Source organism: Diadema setosum, chromosome 4 (assembly GCF_964275005.1).
Source record: "Diadema setosum chromosome 4, eeDiaSeto1, whole genome shotgun sequence".
In the NCBI taxonomy this organism is placed as follows: domain Eukaryota; kingdom Metazoa; phylum Echinodermata; class Echinoidea; order Diadematoida; family Diadematidae; genus Diadema; species Diadema setosum.
The window spans coordinates 48,345,539-48,360,278 of NC_092688.1; the positions used below are offsets into that span (position 1 = coordinate 48,345,539).

Sequence of the window (14,740 nt, forward strand, 5' to 3'; positions counted from 1 at the left end):
TTATGGACCAATTTTACAATTTTTCTCAAACATTTTGCTGGTCTACTTTCACATTCCTCCGCCATGATTGCAATGGTTGGCAACTCATATTTACTCAGTAGTAACATATCACCCAGTCATGATTTCCTACTTGAAAACTGCCATTCATACACTCCCAAACAACTGAACTTGATTCCTTGGATTTAAATACTAGTACAATACCCATACCTCATCTTATACACATACATGTACAATGAATTATCTTTTGATCACAGTGAAACCAAGGAGGTACTAGGCGAGCCTAGTACCTCCTTGGTGAAACCTTGCTATGTCGGTGTGAAGTCTCCTTTGTCAGTTTTAAGACTGCAAATTTTGAGCACTACACTGAAAACTGAATAGAAACATCTGTAATCTCTTTATCTTCAGCTCTACACTCCAGGCAGGCCGGTCATTAATCACAATACCAGATACAATTGTGATGTCTCAGTCTGCACATACAAATCAATCTCTATGGCTGCAAAATACAAGGTAAAATACCTTTAATACTGAATGAAAAATAAAGGTCATGGATTTAAAAGACAGGCTGCTTAAAACGCCAACTCCAATTCTTCTGCTGATGTTTACAGTATACTAGTGTGCTCTTTGGCAGTCTTCCCACTGGTTCAGGCCAACTGGGAAATGAGTCATTAATGCTGTTAGCTAGAGACAGCATCATATATAGACAAACACAGCTAGTGATCAACACTGCCTTCAAGCTACTAGACTTCTTCCAGCACAGGATATAATTTGTGACATACATTGTGTACATTCAACAACATGGTGCATTCCTCAACAAATGATAAAGCCCTGTGTGTCATTCTACATCACTAACACATACAGTGATGACAAGAAAACTCCAAATACTTAGACATGTAATCATTTCACATTTAGGAGTCATGAGCAAACATTAAGAAGGCCTTTATCTAACTTCTGAATTTCAAAAGGTCTTAATAATGTACAGTCTGTGACATGAAGTAAATGAGAGTGAAACTGAGGAAGTTTGTGTGAAACCAAGAACATAGTACTGTACTTTGGTTTGACTTTGTAGTTGACCAGTATGATATTTACTATGGTATAATGTACAGTATCTGTAAGTCTGTTTTGACTTCTTTTTAATCCAGACCAAGAGCATCCAAGAATGTACATCCCCGGTATGCATGTCCTTTTAGAAAGTCTATATCTTCAGTGCTAAATAGTGTGTGTTTCTAAAGGTGGTGATCTCTACACCAGAAATCATGTCTTCTACACAGAAGATTCATACTGGAAAAGTGCCTTCATCATGGGGAAAATGCCTTCACACATCAAATACCAGTACACAGTATATTGTAATTCCCTCACAGAAAAGACTAGGATGCATTCATGATCAGTTATTATCAACACTATCTACATACTTTTTTTGAAATAACAAGAAGAGTATATCACATTTTAGTTAGGTTTGTCAAGGCACTTTAAGCTGAGTGCTAACAAAAGCTAACAGAATATCTACGATGTAACAACTCATAAAACATATGATTTCTACTGGTACACATACACAACACAGTGTCATTGAAGGATGAGGTGCGTGAAATTCATGTATAGAATAGATAATATGCATCGTACCAGGTAGCTGAAAACTGTGTCATCAGGTCTATCAGCTATCAACCCTAGACGACCACTAACTCTCAGGTTTTAGAAGGCACTGGGCAAAATTGCACAGGATGTATCCATCCATCATATATTCCACATGGACCAGTTACTCATTGTTTAACTTTACTGTTGGGCAATTTAGCATTTATTTTCCCTATTCTCCTCAGCAAAAAAAGAAAAAAAAAGAAAGAAAATGAAATAAAAAAGAAAAATAGGAAAAAGATTAACTCTCGATGACAGACGCTGCGCTAGAATACTTAGTAATAGACAGCCTCAACAGTCTGTGTGTAGTCCAATATACTGGCATTCGTGTACTACAAATTTGATACCATAATGGATATGATTCACATTACCCATTCCACAGAAACATGATGTTAGCAGTCAAATGGATGTGGAACTTTGATGCACAATCTATATCACTGAATTATATGAAATTCACTATTACAACAGCTACACTGGATAACTTCCAATTTGGCCATGAACAGTTTTGTAATGTAAGTTATATGGCAAGAGTGTTAAAGGTAGGGAATCCCATTTGCATGCCTTAAATGAAGAGTTGTATAAATACAGTGGTATGTTGAAGAGAGTATAATTTTAGAAACTCCCATTAAGTATTGAAAGTGGAAGGTAACATTTAATACATTTGAAAATGATTTTGTAAAATAAACATTAACAGTAGAGAGCATAGGTGATCATCATTCATATAAAAATATTTACCAACCATCTCCAGTTTATTTGGCAGTCCTTGTATGTATCTAATGCCATTATCTAAAACCAAGGAGGTACTAGGTGACGGTACACGAGCCTTCTTGCTCAAACATGAGAAGAACCATCTTGTATTATTTCCAACCCTTGGAATTTCCTATTTCTTATGATTATCACTTCCAATGATTCACTTTACTTTGTCTTTGCTCTTAATATGTGTGTTCCCCTACCTCCAGAGTCAGACCCCACACCCATAGCAAAGACATTTTCAGCATTCGAACTACATGTATTCCCAACCCAAACAGGGTTCTTTATGTACATGAATAGTGAGATAACAAGAACAAGTAAGGTCTTCCTGAGAATGCTGCACCTGCTAATTGACTGAGGGTTAGATAATTAGCATGGAGCTCCTGATAACGATAGGAAAAGAGTACACAAAGTCTATCTAGACCACTGGGGCTTAAAGTCTCCCGTGACCACACCTTTTACCTCGCCTCTACGCTCTTTGGGTCAGTGTTTCTAAAGCTAATTTCTATTTAACATGATTTTGTGACATCACTACGAGAATAATTATATCACTTACAGAGACCTACTGGTACTCGCAAACATTATGACTGCATAAACCTTATCTACACTGGATACATAATGGTCCTTTTAATGCTTGCATGTAACATAGCAAACACTAGAATGCACAAAGCTGATTGGGTCTTGCTTTACTCCTGTCATGGCAACACTGCATGATTAGTGAAGCTGAACAAACTTTAGATACATTGTATGTCTTTCTTACAATATATTACATTGTGTGATAATGAAGGCATGTCAACAGGTGAAGTGTTCTTTCTTATGACAATGAGACAGAGCCAGCTTTTTAGAGTCATTTGTCTCATTAAATGGCTGCAAAATATAACTTGATTTACAGTATATCGTCCAAGCATAAATAATTCTGATGGATATCTCAGTCATTTTTGTGAGTGCGCCATATTCAGTTTGCCTGGATAAGATGAAAAGTAAAAAAAAAAAAAAGAAGACAATAGTAGGTACTATTGTACATTACTATTCAACCTAAAATGACATACATTTAAATTAGATTGTGCAGATGCTGAAAACAGATCACATGTGTAAACTGAGGACTTCCTAATTCATCTGCAAAAAAAAAAAAATTGATACACTTGTCTTCATACAAAGACTATGAAGAACTTTAAGGTTAAACAGTACACTGTACCAACTACCAACAACAAAAATAAAGCTATGCTGTACACAGACCAGGTCCCTTATTGTCGAGGCAAGTTGCGCAAAGGTATCCATTTATAGCACCAGCTGCATTGTGGGAGACACAGACACTTTTCTGCTCATTGCACAACTTTATCTGTGGATCTTATGAAACTTCAGTGACCATTCCTAGAGCACTCCTTCTTCAGACCAGGGAGGTGGAAACCTCCCACCTCCCTGTTCAGAACATAAAATGAACTTTAATGTGATACTGCATTGGAACTTTCCCTCCTCGTGAGTGATGAGAGGTGTGCTTAGGGCATCTAACTATGCACTCAATGCCAACCTTCATGAGCAGTGTCTTTTGAGCTATACTTTGTGTTCAAATGAAGTTTACGTTTACTTTACACTTACTGGCACAAAGGACCACATCAAAATAATGCATTAATTGTAGATGAATGCACCTACAATGTACAAAGGATGTCTGTGGCAACATCTGTCATATCACCTTCAATCTTCTGATATTCCACAGACTTCATGGAGTTAAAATAAATGTACTGTTAAAAGCTGCTTCAAAGACTAGAGTAAAACTCTACATGGCATAAGTTTCCCTCACATTAAATCTTGCTACAACCGTCATAGAGTTACTTACACTGTATGACATCTTTATCGGGGCAAACTCTTCACTTCTGGTTCCAAATGCTTGAGAGTGCTGTCTACCCAAGTGCTCTAAAAAGTACATTGTAGGTCATCACCACTTACAATTTAGACCCTGAAGACAACTTCTTCAGTATCACCTTAGAGCAATTTTCTGTCCTAATTACTAGACCCAGAACTGAATGTAAATATTTGACCCTTGTACAGGCAGAGAGATACTTACGTGTAGTAACCAATTTTCAAAGCCATTCTGACAATTGATACATGCATTGTATCTAATATTTCACTCTTCAATGAAACTGAATGACTGAATTGTTCAAAACTTAAACAACAGCATGATTATTTGGAACCTACAGATTTGTCCATTGCACTTGTTTTAACAGAAAAGGGAGGGAAATGTCTAAAAAATAGTGATTTTTCAAAAGTGATCACCTAGTACAGTATATAGGGCCTACAACGTGTATGTTTTATTCAACCATATCTTTAAAATAAAAGATTAAAAGTTAAAGAAACAATTAGTGCACTGTGGAGCAGACACTTAATACCAGAAAATGTGCATGAATTCATACAAGATGGATCTGATAGATTCACACATGTTCTTTATGACACTAATTCTTTCTACAGTGTGCCATACAATGGCAAATACTCCAGATTGGCTATCAGTAATTGTACACAAGTTTAAGAAAAGAAAAAAGAAGAAGAAGAGCCACTACAAGACTTCAATACAGGTCAATATTGACTCAGAGATCTCTTGATATGATTTGACACCATCACCTCACTGAATGCTGGAAATGCTGTGGTTTTTTACAATGAATAACTGTGTCTTCAGAGTGGACCGGACATCAAACCTCTGAAGTTTGAACTCAATAAATCATTTAACCCCTGAATTCTTACAAGATTAAAACTTTGGGCAAAAATGGCTTTGTCTCCAGAACAACTCTGCAATTCATCAAGAATACTTGGTAAACATGACAGTGTACTGCCAGTCTTTGTCTTCATTAAGAGGTTGTAATACATCTTTTCAAATTCCACTCACAGATGCTGTATGACACCAAAAAAAAAAAAAAAAGTTTTGTAAAAAGTTTTGTGGGGTAATACATGAGATGGGGAGCCAGACTAATATTGCTAGCACTCAAACATTGCCAACCAATGAGACAGCAAACTGTTAAATTTCATGTTAACACACAAAGAGGTCTGCGCACACACATCTGGAGAGGGAATGCTGACCTTCACCTAATGTAATTTCAGTGATTGCTGGAATGGAAGGAAGAAATTTTAAATGGAAGTTTGGGAAACAGTGAGGTACTGTAGGTGTTGCACAGAAAATAAACAAAGGATGCTTGGCCTAATCAGTCTATTTACTCAGTGCTTTGTGATAATTCATATTTGTGACTCTTTCATCAATTCAATTCATCACAGTATTTGATGGAACAATTACTACTATATAAGCATTTATATCATGAATCGCCTATACCAAGAAATGATGTAGCTAAGAGTGAGACTCTGCAGTAAAAACACAATCAGGGAACTTCATAAAATGACATGACATGCCCATGTTCAGTGTAAAACAGTGAATCTCTCACTTTAAATAATAAAAGTGACATTTGCCTTGCACCCAAGCATTAACATTTGGGCAAACATAATTGCCAAAAACGATCATAAACTGTAATCAGTTTACAGCATAATACTTTTTACTGAAGTTGGGACACTCAATGTTATTCTTTATCACTTTCATTTTGTTTTCATATTTTATCAGCACTGCAGGCAATCCTTCCTCACTGTCCATTGCTCTTGGATTTTTAAGTTTTGATTATAGTATTTCTACCTTTTTTTTAAAATGAATTCTCCATATTCATAACTGCATTTTGAAAAATTATCTACTTCATGACATACGATCTGTAACAATGGAAACTTCAAAGCCTCTATTTCATTTTCTGTCATTATAAGCAAATGACAACTGAAATTTCATTTGAAGGCATGACGTTCCTATAAATGCAGAATACAGATTCCATACACAGACTACCAAACAAAGAACTGTTAAAAAAATTGACTCTACTTGGAAAATAAAAAATGAATATGATCCACCATGCATTAATCTGTCTTGACAGCTGCCTTTCCATTAGAGTAGTGTGCACTGCCATTCTGGTGTCCTACTCCATTTTTGTACGATGGTTTTTCTACTGCCTTCTGAGAAGCCTTCTTCGTAAAATATGTTTTGTAGAAGTAGTGAGCAAACAGGAGGAAGTATGAGAAGTACATGAGTAGAGCAACTTTGATGTTGTTGTCAGTCGTCTGGCAGTGTTCTCCCTGGCTGCGATACTTCCATGCCAGGGAGTTTACAATGCATCCTACCACCATTTGAGACATCTGCATGAAAGTGATGCAGATGTTAATTTGACGAGGTATGCGAACGAGGCGTGAAGCTTTCAGGGTGTAGTAGGTGTACATCATAGCGTGAACAGCAGAGTTGAGAGTGATGAAGTAGCGGCCAGGAGCTACAATGAGAGGGTAGCTGTACCAGGAGTAGATGAAGACAGTGACATGATGATACCAATGGAGGAAGATGAGTGGTTGCTTGCGGAGAACAATGAAGAGGGTGTCCCCAAGTTCTGGGAGCTTACTGAGGATGAAAACCCATGCCCAGAAACCATTGACACCATCCATACCATAGCGATCATCACACATGGTGGCCTTGAAGCCATAATCCCTTAGGTAGAGGAAATACTCTTGCCAAAGACGTATGGCGCAAACGATGCTAAAGACAGCCAGAGTAGCAGACCACAAGACGAGTGGACCTCGCAAGTTGAACGGCTTTCTATCTCGCATCAGCCGCTGAATACCGAAGATGGTAATCACGTAGGCGATGCTGATGTAGATCGACCAATGCCAGTGTGCCAGAAGCCATGCCACACCGGGCCTGTGGTCGAAGTCTTCTTCGAACCAAAAAATTGTCTGCTGAAATTTCGCTGGAAGATAATCTAACATGCTGTATACTTTTGAAAACAAGCAATCGAAATAAATGCACAAAGCTCTTGCAATGCGTGACTGAATTCCAACACAAGGTAGCGGAGTCGGTTGGAGAAAAATATGAACAGGGCGGTTCGAGTTCCGAGTTCTCCTCACACTGTGCACCGCGGTTACGGGGCTTCACATTCAAGTTGTCAATGACATCAAGAAAAAGTGAGATTGTCTCACACAACCGGTAATCCGTCAACGGAATATTTCCAATATACCTTAGTAAGTTCCGACTTTCACCTTATCGTCAATACATAAGGCATCACCCCGATTATTTCCCACGAATCAAAGGCACAGACGGTAGATTAAGCTGTGTAAAGGCGATTAGTGTGTAAAGTCACTCCCTTCTTTCTGGCCAACGAACTGGTCTCACGCTTTGCTCGGCTACCACACTGCGCTGCGCTGGGGCATTGAGCTGCACGCGAGAGATGGGAAGCCTAATCACGAGCACGCGCATGCTTTGCACTACCGGGGCAGCGACCGGTGAGGCGGTGCTGTACCAAAGGTCAGAAGTCATTGACTAGGCAGGGACACTACGATGTATATCAAGGTAGTGTCTGCCTTGGTGTCTTTGTTAGTCAGAAGAGCGATTTCTGTAAGAGAAACAGAGTTAGTTTTATGAATGGTTTTAAGCGTAGATTTATCTCATATTGAAGTATTTATCATTGTAGACATGTGTCTGTACCTTTCACAGGAATAAAACTACTGTGATTATTTTCATCACTGTGTATCTTTAGCAAGGAGCAGGACGCACGTACCAAATATAGAAATTGCACCCCTATTGAAGATTGTATTCGTCCAAGTAATTATAGTTTTCGTTGATGGACAAAGAATCTGGGCACACCCTAATTTGCGATTCACTCAAGCGAGTATTTTCGATTGTATTGTATTGGTAAGATCCCGCAAATGTTTTGTGGAATAAGACGGAAAGCGGATTTATGGCGCATGGCCGAAATGGCCTGATACACAAGTCTATTCCTTACGGAATGGGAGGGCCTTTGCCCATGTGGTCTGAGTTTATTGTCCAGTAAGTCCAGGGAGGATTTTAGCCAGCGGTCGACGGACGTACCTTTTAGTACATGTATTATCATTTTTGCTTTGGAGAAGACAGGAACCCCCACTTTCTGAAGAATACGAGTGCTAGTGAGTGAAAGCGATGTGCGCGAACTACAAATAATAATAATAATAATAATAATAATAATAATAATAATAATAACAATAATAATAATAACAATAATAATAATAATAATAATAATAATAATAATAATAATAATAATAATAATAATAATAATAACAATAATGATAATAATAACAATAATAATAATAATAATAATAATAATAATAATAATAATAATAAAGTATCACAGTCATGTGACAAGAGTTTTGATACGAGGTGCCATTGAAAGTACAAAGTCTAAAGAACATAGGAATTCAATGTTTATTTTATGAAAACCGGTTTGAAATGGCTGAGATATCCCAAAACAAAGTAAAACAAAGGTTTCCTAATAAAAAGTGGGTTCCATCTTTTATTAGGAACACTTCTTTTGGGATATCTCAGCCATTACAAAACAATACATTCATCAAATTAACTTTGAACTCTTCTTAAATTATATGCTACTTCGTTTCACATTATCTCACAAAAAGTTAGAAACCCACTCTGAACCAATACTCTACCATCCCTATGAAGTATGATGTGTCAGGCAATACACAAACATCACTTCCTTGTCTATCCAGAGTGTGTTCAATACTACTACTACTACTACTACTACTACTACTACTACTACTGATGATGATGATGATGATGATGATGATAATAATAATAATAATAATAATAATAATAATAATAATAATAATAATAATAATAATAATAATAATAATAATAATAATAATAATAATAATAATAATAATAATAATAATAATAATAATAATAATAATATTGATAATACTTCACAATAGGTTTACTTATATAGCACATTATCACATTAAATGTCTCTAAGTGCTAGCCAAAAAAAAAAAAAAAAAAAATCAGTGTCGATGATATGGCATTTACTGCTTTGAACAGTATCCTATCCTACATTTAAAACATCCCTCTATGAAGGAAAGTTCTTTACAGTATCTTTATGTGTGTGTTCTTTGGGTAGTTTGACCTTCTTTTGCTGCCAAGATAACACAAAATATGTCAAACAGTAACATAAAAAAAAAATCTTATCTACAGTCCAGCTGACCTGATGCAATTTAACACACAGACACAGTAAACACACAAATGCACACACAATCATATAAATTTATCTCTTTCTATCAACTGCCCTGATCTCTCTCTCTCTCTCTCTCTCTCTATATATATATATATGTATATATACATATATATATATATATATATATATATATATATATACATATCAATACACACACACATAATATGTGTACATATAGATATAAAGATATATAATGAAAAACATTTACAATGAAAAACCTATGTTTTTCTACATCATGCAAACACAAACTTATGGAGCAGTTTTGGGTATATATATCACATTTTGTAAACATTGATATATATTCATGTGGTTAATTTTTCAGGCTGCAAGGCTCAAAAACATGTTTGCAGGTCCCTGAATTAGTGCTGCGCAAAATGTACAGAGAAATTCTCCAGATATTTTTGAGGATTTTAGAACTTGTGCTAGCCAAAAGTAGCGCGAAATATGTGAAAAATTAATGTACCAAGACAATTTTCCACTATACACTTGGTTATCACAGTATCATAATATACAAATAATGAATGTTTATGAGTGCAATGGACAGAATATTTCATGAGGTGAAAGATGAAATGATCCATTCAACGAGGCGCAGCCGAGTTGAATGGATCAAAAATTTCATCTTTCACCGAATGAAATATTCTGTCCATTGCACGAATGAAAAATATTTATTTGTTTTATATAACGCGCCTAGAAGAGATCCTTGTCCTTTCATGTTTTATTAATTTAGAAACAAGAGAGAATCTGAGATCGCGAGAGTGCTCACTGGGTGCTTTACGCTATGTAGCGTGCTGTCGCATGTACATACACTGCAAAACGCAAGCGTATACGCGTAGTATGCCGGGCTCTCAGTGAGCGTGCAATGGAGCAAATCGTATGGATCCAAAATTGCACGGTAAATGGAACCACAATTGAACGGATGATGACGTCATAGTGAAATGGGCTGAATAATCAATGTCAAACAACCAATCAAATTACAAGGATCTCTTCAGGCGTTATATAATACATCATATTTTCATATCAATTACTGTGTTTATGCACAAGTACATCCAAAAACATTATCTGACCAGTCATAAGTTTTAAATAACAATTCACAGAAATTTCTCATATTGTCTGCACACTATTTATTCATTCCTATAAGCATTTCACAGAACCTTTTCACTGCATTCTGAAATATAACTCTCTTTTTTTTTTTACATAGCAAACAGAAGTAAACAAAACACCTATGGAGCAGTATTTCATGGAAAATCTGCAAAACACTGACTTTTCAGTGACACCACATTCTTGATGATACCTGGGTAGATGAAATTTACATCAATGAATTCATTTCATGATACAGTGGACTCCCGTTTTAACAAAGTCCTCGGGACCGGCAGTTTTCTTTCATTATATCAAAATTTTGTTATAACTGAACAAATAAGCAATAAAAATACATAGAGTGGATAATGTTGCGGCCTGAATTTTTTATTCGTTGTAACTGGAATTTTGTTATAACTGTGTTTGCTGTAACGGGAGTGCATTGTACACAGTTGTATATCAATGCAGCTTACTTGCTTTGAAACACATTATTAAAGAAAGGTCATTGGATATATTTGAACATGATGCATTAATTACATGGATGAAGATATAAGTAGTCCAGTATTAAGCAATCCCAAGCAAGTACTAAAAGGCCACAAAGTTTTCTTCGGAGGTGAAATTCTACCTTCCGTCACATCCATTCCTGGAGTGACTGTAGATAGAAACTGAAGCAAAAGTAAAATTATAATCAGTCTGAACTGAGAGAAATAAACGCAACTATAGCTGCACTTGTGTGACATGATCAAACACCATACGGATTATTACACTGGTCTGTTTTAGTCAGGCACACTTACAAGCTTTAAAGACAGGAAGGAGCTCTTGATCCCACATAGTTCAACATTTTCTTATTGAAATTATAAACTCCCAACATTAAATAAAGACATTTACATGAGGAAATGAATATCTCAATTTGAATAATTCCCACTTATATGATCCCTACATGCTCTTCAGATACATCATGGATCAGTACATTCTGCCATTCAGTTTCTTGCTTAGAAAACTTGGTTTTGTATTAAATCTTTTTTTTTTCTCCATCATATAAGATATTGGATACTACATCTCTGTCTTCCCTGATAACTGCTGAGGAAGATTTTATATTTTCTACTTCACATACAGGGAAATAATTCTCTGCAATGAATGCAAGGCATGTAGGCTACTCCTCAAAACCACTGTTGTAAATCTACAAGCATTTGACGAATGTTACTGCAAAGAATGCAGAAGTATAACCCTCCTAGTGCTTTCAATCCTCTTCACCAACCTCCTCCAAACAAATCACAACTAACATAGTGGAAGCAGCACAAATTATTCAGCTATGTTTTGTGCTAGCTGAAGAGAATAAAAAAATGAAATGAACAAAACAAAGATGGACTGTGCCTATCGAGAAGAAATTCATAGACTGTGCCTATCAAGAAATAGAAGCATACACAGAAGACACAATCAGAAAACATGTTACACTACAATTAACAAGAATACATCAATACCACTCCACTGTTCCAGATGGCTTCAACAACATCATTGAGAGGAGACAATTTAGCAGACTTCAAAGTTCCAGCACTTTCTCATTTTCTGTCTAATGTGAAGTGTTCTCAGCTCTATTCATTTGAACTGACTCTGTCAATTAAGTCAACTGAAACTTGAAGGGATTTTCAGTTTAAGCATGACACACTTAACGACTGACACAAGCATCATTCTCTTAAATAAATTTTATTATGTCTGTACCTGATCTACAGGGCTAAAGCAAGAGGGTTGTGAGTAAAGTTTCTTGAGGACAGTTTATTTCACTGCCAGGTGGTCAAATTTCGCTTGGATGCATAGATACAGTGGGGAAGAAATGACACGCTGTTAAAATTATTGCGAATATAACAGAAGATTGTTTCATCCCACTGGCAATCCCATTCAGAAAGAAAAACAATGACACAATTATTAAACATTCTTAACAACAACATCAACAAGACAGTAGAGAAATAAGACAGTATGCACAGCATATGAAATAATGTACAACCACTTCAAAGTCTATATCGTAGAATGAAACAAGTTATACTTTTATGTCCCTTATGATTCAACCATATCTATCTGGTATACAAAGTTTATCTCACATGGGAGCAAAAGCATCTGCAAGTACTGTACACTCTTCCCATATTACCCAAGTTCATCACATGAGCTACAGAGATATTAAAGTCAATTTCTTGGTCTGAAACTCACCAACACTCCAAGAAACAACCCTCCACTCATAGTAACTACCGATGAAAGGAAAGGCCCCTTTGACAAGACTCAAACTCTCCCATTTTCTATGAGAGTTCTAATACTTTGTGGCCATTTTCTAAAAATATCCCATTCGAGTTTGAATTTCTCCCTCTCCAGCTGTGTATTTGCAGCATAAAATTCATTTTGTTTCTCTTAAAATTCAGATTTCTTCTGCCCAACTCAAAGGGGAAGTCCAGGCAATTTTCATAATTTCACATCATGTAATACATAAATTGACAGCTCCATGTTTAGATTTGTGGAATTAATTGTGGTCCTTGAGTAGAGAAACCAACTCTGAAAAAACCCCAGAACAAATTACACTGACCAAGGATGATGACATAGCAGCTTCACCATAAGAATGTACGAGTATGAGGCTCATACTGTCAAGAAAAGTAGCAATGTAATTCCATTACTCAACTCAACTCACTGCTTCTCAATAAGAATGTATGAGTATGAGGCTCATACTTTCAAGAAAAGTAGCAATGTAATTTCATTACAATACCGCTTGCTTAACAAGGTCACCCGTGTATTTTAAAAATGAATGCATGCTTTCTTCTTTTGTTCGGCTTCCTTGAGCCCCCACTGATGCATTCTTATGTTACAGCTGCTATCTCATCATACTCTGACATTGAGATTTGTTATGAATTTTGAAAACATTCTTATTCCTTACCTTTGAAACTCTGTACCCAGTATAACCAATCTACAGTTGTTCAAGTGTTTAAATCTGAAAATCATCCAGAGTTCTCCTTTAAGTTTCATCATATGTTCAAAGCTAAGGCTAAGACAGCACCAGAGAGCATCTATAACCCGAGAGCTTGACCTCGGGATGTCATGCTTTACACTCGTCATGTGTGCCACACACACATAATATATTCTTCTTCTTTGGGTATTAAAAGGACAAACCATCCTGGGGTGCATGAGCATATTGGTATTGGGTACATGTTAACGTTATCGCAGTTTCTATAGCTGTAGTGGTCCAGGTGGGAGAATTTCCAGTTAAAAAGATGCTTGGGGTTTGAGTCTCTACATTAACATAATGGTTTTTATTGCATCATGCACTTTTCCTCAATCACAAATGTGCTGTTTTCGTTGCCTTAAAACTGAACAGGCATTATTGTTGATATATTTTTGGTGCAAGGTACATTATTCAGCCATACTGGCAATTTCCATACGATGATAGAGTTAGACAAAGGAATGTTATAGATATACTGGTCCAACAGCACAGGTTTTATCTACCATTTATTTCTAAAGTGCAAGAAAGAAAATACAGTCTTAAAGTCTGTGTGTCACTTTGCAGCCCTGAAAATTAGATTCCTTTCATACGCTTGTTGTAGAGGTAGGGAATTCAGACCTTTCCTCAGAATGATACAACTAGTTACTTCTTTTCATGATGGAGGGGGAAAGAATACTATAGATTTCCAGTAGATTAATTTGGACCCTGAACATTTTTCATCCATTATTCTTAGTACAAAAGGGGAGCATATTCTCAAGTGAAATGGAGTTGAATTTTTCATTTCTTTTTTTCTTAAACTCTTTAGGCGTATTACCACACATTTTCATATCCACAACATTTTGAGACAATACTCTTCAACCACGCAAAATTTCAGGACATTTACAAAAGGGATATTCAACCTTTAAGAGTCTGTGTAATACTTGAAAAAATCAATCTCCAGCAATATACATTTTAGTCGGGGAAAAAACATTTTGCAAACTTATTATCACTTCTAATGAGATACTGTCACACAAGAAGCCCTCATAATCTGAGTTTCTCTCCAGATGTCACAATCAAATCATGGTATCGTAAAACTAGATATTTTTGCATGTATGAAAACTTTCATGAATTTTGCAAGGAGCTATTAAAGTAAGATTCATGAAAGTAAAAAGCATGCAAAAGTTTTTGTCTACACAATGCATTGAATGCTAGTACATGCAGTATA

At 36.2% G+C, this 14,740-nt stretch overlaps 1 pseudogene; it reads right to left on the reverse strand.

The window, feature by feature from the left end:
• Positions 1-5,826: 5,826 nt before the first annotated feature.
• Positions 5,827-7,567, reverse strand: LOC140227395 (very long chain fatty acid elongase 6 pseudogene; annotated as a pseudogene).
• Positions 7,568-14,740: the final 7,173 nt, after the last annotated feature.